This window comes from Sprattus sprattus (genome assembly GCF_963457725.1).
Source record: "Sprattus sprattus genome assembly, chromosome: 1".
Taxonomy (NCBI): Eukaryota; Metazoa; Chordata; class Actinopteri; order Clupeiformes; family Clupeidae; genus Sprattus; species Sprattus sprattus.
In genome coordinates this window covers 35,053,210-35,062,887 of record NC_137920.1, presented here as the reverse complement: position 1 = coordinate 35,062,887, position 9,678 = coordinate 35,053,210, and positions in this window count along the sequence as shown.

Here is a 9,678-nt window from a genome sequence, read left to right as displayed (position 1 = left end):
TATGCGAGGGAATGGCTGTGCTAAAGGGTAAACCTTTTGTTTAAAGTCGATTAAACATTTTCTTGTGTAGATGTTGCAACGGAGTAGTCACTTGCAGGATTTGATCCATATGTTATCATTGGTTCATATAATGTCCGTAGTTTGGTTCGCATCGTGTAAACATGTCAGTTTAAATCATTTTGACTTGGCCCTCATCACAAATATTTCTCTTCTGTGAATTTTCAAAAGAAAATGATTGTTAACTGAACAAAAAAAGACCTTCACCACAAGTGTTTTGGGACACCTCCAAGAAGAACTCAGCCCTGGTCAAGTTTTTGTTTCTTGAGTGCTATTTTGTGAAATAAACTCAACCAGATAGTCACCTTTGCCTGGTCCTCCCAAAATGAAACTTTGCTTATTTTAAGTGCCATATTTAGTCCTCTACTCTAAATCCACATTATTTCAGCCCTGTAGATGTATGGACTGATAACGAAAAAATTGAGAAAGAGGAAGACATGTTTAATTTCACTGCCATAATCCAAATGCCCCAGTCCTTTCTGTGAAAACCATACCGTGTTCTCCTGCTCTTTGGGTGTGATTATACTGATAAAAACAGTCATCTATCTGCGTTTGCATGACTGGTACTCCTCCCACCTGTAGCAGGTAATTCATCCAGCGACGTTTGAAGCGGAGCCAGACGCACTCGCTTTTACATTACACTGCCTCTACATTAACTGGAGTGGCTGGCTGTGGAGTGAATGCTGTAAATGAGCACACAGTCTTTTTGGGGGGGAAATCCTGCGATTTCAGAGGGTGTGTAATGGCTCTGAATGGACTGATCCACATAAACACACAAGGGGATGCTGCCATTAAAACAGAACTCAGGGAGGTTCACATATGAGAAAGACATGCCACCGTAGAGATAGAGTACATTAGTCACTGTGGGGGGGTGAGATAAGATCCAGGATGACCTGACTAAGATGATTGTGTGTTTGGGTACTGTGATAAGCAAATAACAATCTGGCTTTAATCCAGATAGTTACAGCAATACGCTGTCCTACTATGCGACGTGGAACATACTGTCAGTTTACCCTGCAGTTCTAGAGAGCTGAAGCACATCTGGATTCTCTGATCCCTTACTAGAAAGCAAATAGCGATACAGGAGCTCATTTTGAACGGAGGGAAATGAGCATCTCTACTGAAGCGTGTAAGTAAACGGGTGGAGAGGAGATGCTCCAGTGAGATGAAGGCACAGATGGCCAGAAACATACAATAAATCTGCAATGGCTTTTGAAAACTCGCCTCCAAACACCTCCTTGAGATTTATCACCTGTGTAAATGTGGATCTTGTATGTTTCCCTTGGTGTGTCCTGTTTGTCTGGCTTAACAGTTAACCCCTATCCCATCTCTCTCTCTCTCTCTCTCTCTCTCTCTCTCTCTCTCTCTCTCTCTCTCTTCTCTCTCGCTCTCACTCTCACTCTCTCTCTCTCTCTCTTTCTAAGCATGTGTCTGTAAACAGCACAGTACTCTGTATGTTGACTGTATGTGTTGATGTGTTATGCTCAACAGTCTGTGTGTGTCTGTGTGTGTGTGTGTGAGAGAGAGTGAGTGTGTGTGTGTGTGTGTGTGTGTGTGTGTGTGTGTGTGTGTGTGTGTGTGTGTGTGTGTGTGTGTGTGTGTGTGTGTGTGTGTGTGTGTGTGTGTGTGTGTGTGTGTGTGTGTGTGTGTGTGTGTGTGTGTGCGTGTGTGTGTGCGTGCGTGCATGTTTCATGTGTGAACCTCCATGTGTGGGGCGGTTAGCCCGGCTTGTTTATGTGATTGAGTGGGCTTTAAGATGACCTCGTCCCCTGCAGTAAGCTGCACTGTAGGTCCTCCTGCTCTGATGTTAAATCACAGCACCCATTATGCTCAGCGCCTCCTTAGGGGGTTCCCCAGCTCCTTACACTAATGCAGGACCGACTGTACTCCCCTACATTCCAGGGACCTCCATAACAGTCACATCTCATAAACTTTGATTGTAATTGCCCCCCCCCAGTAAAGTGTCTGTTAAATGCTAAGGCTTTTGTGTTACTTTAAAACCTTAAAACTCATACTCTTAGGCTTACTGTGATTAGAATACAGGCTTGGGGAATAGTCAGCAGGTGGAAGCAATTTTAGTGAACGAGACGGCAAGGTTGTGCTGAGATTTAGTTGGTTAAATAACAGCTGCTGTGGTTGTGAAGAATCTGCAGTGTATACAGTGTGACTCAGATACAATGATAACCTTTCATATTTCATGTTTGCAGCTTGATGTATGAATGTATATGTTAAGGTATTTATCATTGTATGTCATTTGAATTGTTGTACTGAGTTTACAGAAAAAAGGAACTAGCTTTGGCCAAAAGTTTTTCCCCTGTAAAACTAAACATACTTTCATAATTCAGAATCTCAGTTCAGTTCAATCTTGTAACTTTTTCCCTCTCTCTCTCTCTCTCTCTCTCTCTTTCTCTCTTTCTCTCTCTTTCTCCCTCTCTCTCTCGGACATCCCCACAAACACATGTTAAGCCTCACCACAGCGTCATTAATCTTCCTTTATCACATGTGAGGTGAAAGGCAGAGTGTAAGTATTTCTGTTATCATAGGGTGCGGCAGTAAAGAATTACATAGCAGCAGGAGTGTAAGGCCCAATCCCAATGTCCACACTCACAGACTCATGGACGTTGAGGCGCGTTTCCTGCTAAACCTGTGAGGGCTTAAGTTTGTCCCAAAGTCAAATCTTCAAGTGCATCAGGGCTCTTGCGCAGATATTTGAGTCCTTTTTGCACACTTTCTCTAAGTCCACATTTCTGAGGACATTGACAGAGGAAATTACCCACAGTTTATTGCATTGTGACATGAAACAAGGGGTTACCAGGGGAAGAACGGTAATGTAAAAAAAACTAAAAATGGTAAACAACCGGCATAAAACCATAATAAGGCGTCATCCAGGTAACATGATATGTTCCAACATGCTGTCCCATTTCTAGTTATACCATTTCGAGCCCTTGCAGCTTCCCGCATTTAATCACTTTCCAGGTGACGTCATTTTAGTCTGTGAAGGTTCAGCCATTAGGGTTTAAGGGGGACATTTGGAATGGCTCTAAGATTATGGACCTCACCCTCTCTGTCACACATATTGTCATTAAATACATGACTTGAAAGTCAGACTCATAACAGTGTCACTACATTCAAGAGTCCCATTTACAAGTGTCACTTTTGTATTGTGTTAAAACAAATTGTTACCTATATAAGCATGAAATATTTCCAAAGCACAATTCAAAGTCTCTGTTAACATTTGACATATCTTGATCACAAATGTCATGCCAAAATAGAACTTGTAAACATCCATCACCACCACAACCACCACCACCCTCCTCGGTGAGACACTGTGTCCAATCAGAGTCTCTGATCTTCATAGTAGTTCATCACTTCGTGTCTGACAGTACAACTGGAGCTTTCACAAGCTATTTAGATAAGCGCAGCACTGAAGGTCATTTGTTACTTTCTCCTCAGGTCCGTGTTCCCGTCTGTCCTCTGCCTCTGTGCTGTGTTGGCAAGTTAAAGCTTTGTTAATAGGCCCCTAAGCAGACAGCCTATGGGTTGTGAGTAGCACCGGGTTTCCCCTTATCTCGCCCGTGAGATTAATGCAGCCTTCATGGGCGGATCAAGGGAAGGGGAGAGGGAAAGAGGGAAAGCGGAGAGTCCCCCTACCCTCAGCACCCAGATGGGTGAAGCGTTTGTGGGATGGCTGGAGCTGCCGTGATGGATGGACTCCTTCCTGGGACAGAGTGTGGAGGATCTGCAGATGGCGATCGCCAGAGATGGGGAGATTTGGAGAGCTGTCGGCGTGATGGTGAGGTTTAAAAAGGGGAACGTGGGTCTGTACAACCTTGTGTGTCGGAGTTCCTTTTTTTTTACAACCAAACTCGTATCATTTTACCTGGGCTAATAAAAACAAAATGATGTGAAATCAAAACAATGGGCCCTTTAACACCACAGGAACTATCTAAGAAACTATTTCAGCTTTTGTCGTGTTGGATCACCTCTCTCAAATAAAAACATTTTACAGTAGTTTTAAATTTTACATTATAAATGTATTTATTCTGCAGATGATTCATTCAGTGGAGCTTTCATGTAAGGGTGAATTCAGTCCAAGCATAGGGCAGTTAACATGGCCAACGATCATATCAGTGCACCTCCGCTTGCTTCCAAGACTCCATTGCTTCCAGAAGTTTCCACAATCTTTCAGACTTTTTTATTGTAGACTGTTCTATTGTGTTGTGAACTATATGGTTATGAGGCCCAGTTGTGTAGGCCCTTCTCCAGACAACAGTGGTCATAACAGAGTAGATTTAGAGGGCCGTGGGTGTTGTGCTTCGTGATAAATGTTCAGTGATGTAGGAGTGGAGGGTCATTACATCATTTAGGGTGGGTACATTCCAATACTCAAGGTCACTGGTTCCAAGTCATAACATGATCTCCTTTTGGTTAGTTACAAGGTCTGGTTTGATATTAGACACCTATGGTCATGGACACAATTTATCTGTCCATGGAGAATTGGTCCTGGGTTGAAATAAGGTAAGAAAAATTCAAAGTGTATTTGACTCAGTTACAGATTGGTGACCATGACGGTTGTAGATAATGTAAAGTAGATAATGGTCACGCTAGTCTAAAAGTGTGTTTGGGTACTCGCTGCTGAACAGAATAGACTGGCTGTTAATTCAGTTCTGACACAACCTAACAGAGTGTATATAGTCACCATATACATGAGTTCAAGGCCAGCCCGGCACTCAACTACAGGTCAAAACTCACAGTAAATCAGCCACCCCGGTCGAGCTCAGTGGGCCACTTCCTCTAGTGGTTCCTCAGACCACCTTGATGGGAGTGGGTGAGATGTTTTTGAGGACTCAAGGGGCTAGTTTCTTAGATACCTGACTCCTGTTGGTATTGGTGTGTGTGTGTCTATGTGTGCATTTATTTATTAGACGTTAACACAACTGCACTGTGGTTGAAATAACAGCAAGCAAAAGCAAATTATTATTCAGCTTTGTGTGCCGCTTTTAATTGCACCACAAAATGATCTTTACATTTAGACATTTTCTTGTCAAAACAAATCTGTATTGGTTATCTTTGTTAATGCAATTTCAGGTAATCAGGTAATTATGCTGTTGTCTGGATTTTAAGTGCCCCACAGAATTTTTTATCCCACAGATGACAAGTTATTTCAGGCTGTGGGCAAAGTTTAGTTTTCTTGCCTCTCCCATCTGTGGACTGTTTGTTTATCAGCTACATTAGTATTAGTTCAGTTCTGAGGTCAGGTGACCATCAGATAACACAACTGAATTCACCAAGACCTGACGCTGAGAAGAAATTGGGTACCTCCTGTTCGTTCCTCCAAGTCCACCCATCCCTCTCCTCCTCTCTCTCGACCATTCCCTCCTACATGCGAGTTCATCACACTGACAGCCTGTGTATGTTTGAACAAGTAAAAGCATGGTCTCCCTCATAATGCGGGACGGTGGGAATGCGTGAGCGAGCGAGCGAGCGGTGGCCGCAGTTAGCACGCTGCTGCCGCCACCCGACTGTGCCCTTTCAGGATTGTTTAAACAGCTTCATCTCGTGAAACAGCGAGAGTGGAATTGGAGATGGAGATAAAAAAACGGGTCGAGGAAAGGCCTTTCATTGATATTTAGGAAGCAGTGAAGGAATGGTGAGAGAGAAGGAAAGATAGAAAAGCGGGAGAGGGAAGGCTTGGGAGGGAGGGAGGGGTGACAGAGGGTAAGGAGAACAAAGAGACAAAGATGGAGAGAGAGGGAAGGTATGACAAAAAAAGAGGGAGAGCACAGTGAGAGAGAAACAAAGTAAGATGGAGAATGGAAATAAAAGATACCCAAAAATGAAGTAAAGCTATGCATTTCGCACTGAGCACAGTGTGTGCGTAAACAACCTCATTCAACGCCTCAAGGCGTTATTACTTCAAAACAAAACCTAATACCAAATACGCACATATTTGCAATCGCGCCATTCTGACCCTCCAAACAAAAACAGCAGTAACTGGGTGGTCTCCGCCAGCCTGAAGTGCGAGACGACGGGCTGAACAAACCCCCCGATTCGCCACGCATCAACGGTCCTCTGCGTCTCCTGTAAACTAATAAGCAAACTGGCTGGCTCCGACACACAGATCCACAAACGCTCCGTAGCAGCGCGCGTAAAACGATGTCGCCTCCACCACCTCGGTTTCCTACTGGGATCCCCTCAGATGGTATCCATCTGCCCCGAGTCATTACTAAATCAACTCCTCGTAGACTGGCTTTTATTAAATCCCTGCAATGAAAACACACAGTTTAGACCTCGACTGAGGTGACCACAGAGTATGTTAAGATTGATGGCTGACGGTTTGGGATGCTTTGGCCCAGATTTGAACAGGGGGCTTGTGGTGACATGGCATAAGCTACTGCTCTGGGTGAACCCTGAGTCAACTCCCTGGCTGTCACTGGTCCTACTATGCAGCAAGTGCCCCACTTGGGCTCCTGTAGATGGTTCTCACAGTGTCTGCCTGACCCGCAAGCCAAACCCGAATCCCTCACGCAGAGCCAAGCCTGGATTATTTCAGGGGAGAGCTGTTTGGCGTGGGGCCATGGTGCCGGTCCAACAGATCGAAATGAGGCTGAGAATGAGTCTGCTAAGGGATTACTCTGTTGGTAATGCAGTTCATTCATGCATTCATTCACTATTTTGTTCGTTAAAAGCTATACATTTACACATCATTCATTCGCTCATCGAGGTCTTTGGTGATTGGTCTATTAAATGACACAGTGATTAGCCAAAACTATCCTCACAACGTGAATTTCAGCACTTAAGATTTATTCCTGAAGAGACTGTGTGTATTATCAAAACTCCTGGTATTACAGAGCCAACGTAGTGAGAGATATATGCTTATGCATTTCCCGTAAAAATTGCAAAAGCAGATTGTAACAAACTTACTCACCAACACCTCTCCCCAGACGTTCACACAGACAGACTTTTCAACCTTTTCAAAACAACTGAGAAGCACTTCAGCAAAAAATCCTGGTACTCTGGCTAGTGTGTTTTGTTCCCTTCATATAGACTAAATTCCTCTATAATTAAAAGAATTGTGCTAATAGGAATGAATATGCTCAGTCAAGAGCAAACATCTTGACTTGGCTGACACAAGCACCCTTAGCCTTTTCTCTTACCCCTAGATGGCCTTCTAAATCCCCCCAAACTCTGATTACTCTCTGACAAGAAATTAGCATGGCGGGAGAGCAGACCCCCACACGCAGACACACACACAGAGAGTGTGAGAGAGTCAGCCAGTAAGCTGTGTAGGCTATGAGGGCCGTCGACACAAAAGCATCTTTGTCAGAAGCAATGGGGAATCTGTAGCCTACATCTCTGCATTTCTCTCTCTACCACGGTCCAACAGCATGCCAAGCAGAGCTGTGCGGTTGGTCCGCTGTCTGCTCACTCTGTCAAGCCCCACCGGTAGAGGAGCTCTGTGATAACTTGTCATGGTAACCTTTAAATTGGGGCTCATGCTATCTAAGTACAACAACAACTTTCAAAATATCTTATTTAATGTCTTAAATTTGGTAAAATGATATGATTGTATGAGGATAAAGTGTATATTTGTGTTTAACTGTACATCTCTGTTATACCAGGAGGATCAACTGGAATCAAGTCTGAGCAGATCTGGATTCTATCAAAGGGTTATTATCTGCTGGACAATAAAGCAAATATCTGCTTAGGATAGTGGTAAAGTTCACCATCTCAATATTTTCAACATGCACCTGAAGACCATAAAGTCATCAACCGACATTGAAATTTAAAAAAAGTGTGCCTCTCACCATAGATGAACATTTTTTCCCACGGCATTTGAATCTCATGATTCACAGGGACAACTGGACAATTTAAAGCCACACTGTAAGAAGACTAATAGTCACCATGATAACCTAACAGAGATGTGAAAGCAAACATCTGGTGCTCTCTCTAGTCACCTGCCTTCTTGTGTTTGACTGACATCCAGAGGGGATTCCCTGAGCCTCTGATTGGTTGAAAGGCCACGGCTGACTGTGGATCTTCTCAAAGGAATACATCTGCAATGCCTCCCAGGCTGCTCAACCTGCCTGTGGGAGCATGTGTCAACATGAGAAAAACATTTCTGAAATATATATTTTGTAGCTTTCATTTTGAGGTGGGCGATTTATTGTAAAGGGAGCCCCTTCATGCCAATTCATCACAAATCTGAACATGAGAAATTTCCGGATTCCCCTTGGTGGCTGTCTTCTCCATGCTATGACTGAAATAGTTGCCAGTCATTTATTTGCAACTGTGTTTGTGAAAAACACAAATTTCTATGTGATTTACGGGCACAATGAGACTACCATCCATTTGAAGAACTGACTGCCCATTCCATTCACAAACCATGTTTTTTATGTATTTTACTGTATTTAAGGGTCACTAAAGGTCAACCTAGCCTTAATATAATAATAATAATAATAATAATAATAATACATTTTATTTCATGGAACCCAAGGTCAATATGAGCTGCTTTTATGGTTCATGCACCATGAAGAGCTGCGTCCTGATATATGATGTGTTACATTCTCCAGGTGTGGGCAGCTGGGGCTTTAGCCATTAGCGAGGAGCCGGTGTTGAAAGCAGAGAACTTTAAATCATCGGCACAAACACTGGCCTGACTACCTGGGGTCACTCACTGAAGTTTAACACCTCAGCCTCTGAAGTGTTAATCCCCGAGAGATGGGGATGTTTTTTTTCTGGGTGTTATTCAACTTCATGCTATATGGATATCATTTCTGTGAGCCCACTGTGCGCTAGTCAACAGTTAAGCTTTAAAACAGGAAACATTGAACCATTGCTTGGAGAGGTGTAGTACGACAACCAGGTGCTTAAGTGATTAATCAACAGTATTGTGCATTACTCGATGTATTAGTTTAAGCTATAATATATAGCACATGAAACCAGTAAAATTGGATATCTGGATTGGATATACTGATCATGATCATGTCAGTTGAACTGAAGTTAATTATTTCACAGAAGCCAGTGATGACAGTCACTGTTTTTTTGTAGAAATCTTAATTTGAGCTGGCCAAGAATCAGCATAAGTAAACAAAATTAATCAATGGAAAATACTGACATTTCCAGTAACCCCCCTGTATCTTTTTATCAATAAATTTGTATCTGAATTAATTAACTTTGCTCCTTTACATCAGTAGGCTATACGTTTTAAAACAAGGTTATGTTCTGTTCTGTTTGTGCAGAGCCCCGGGCAAAATCAGCAGCCTGTATTATAAATCTGCGCTTCGACTTCTCAGTGAACTGCATCAAAACAAACCTGCAAAAGCATCGGGAAAATTCCTTACCAGCCTAAGTGTAAACAGAGTTAGGTGGGCATGCATGACCTGAAAGAATTCTGTCATAGTTGGCACCGCCACAAGAATGATATTTGTTTGTTCTGGAAGGACTTAAAGAAGATTACGTTTATTCGAATGCCTAACCCAAGCCAACTTTCCCTCTCCCTGCAAAATCATTTTCTGCCTCAATTCAAAACAAATAGCATTGATATCTACCATATGCGCGTACTTCTCACGGTGAGAAACGCAACTAGTCTGGGTCATTATTGTATTAATCGTTTAACAA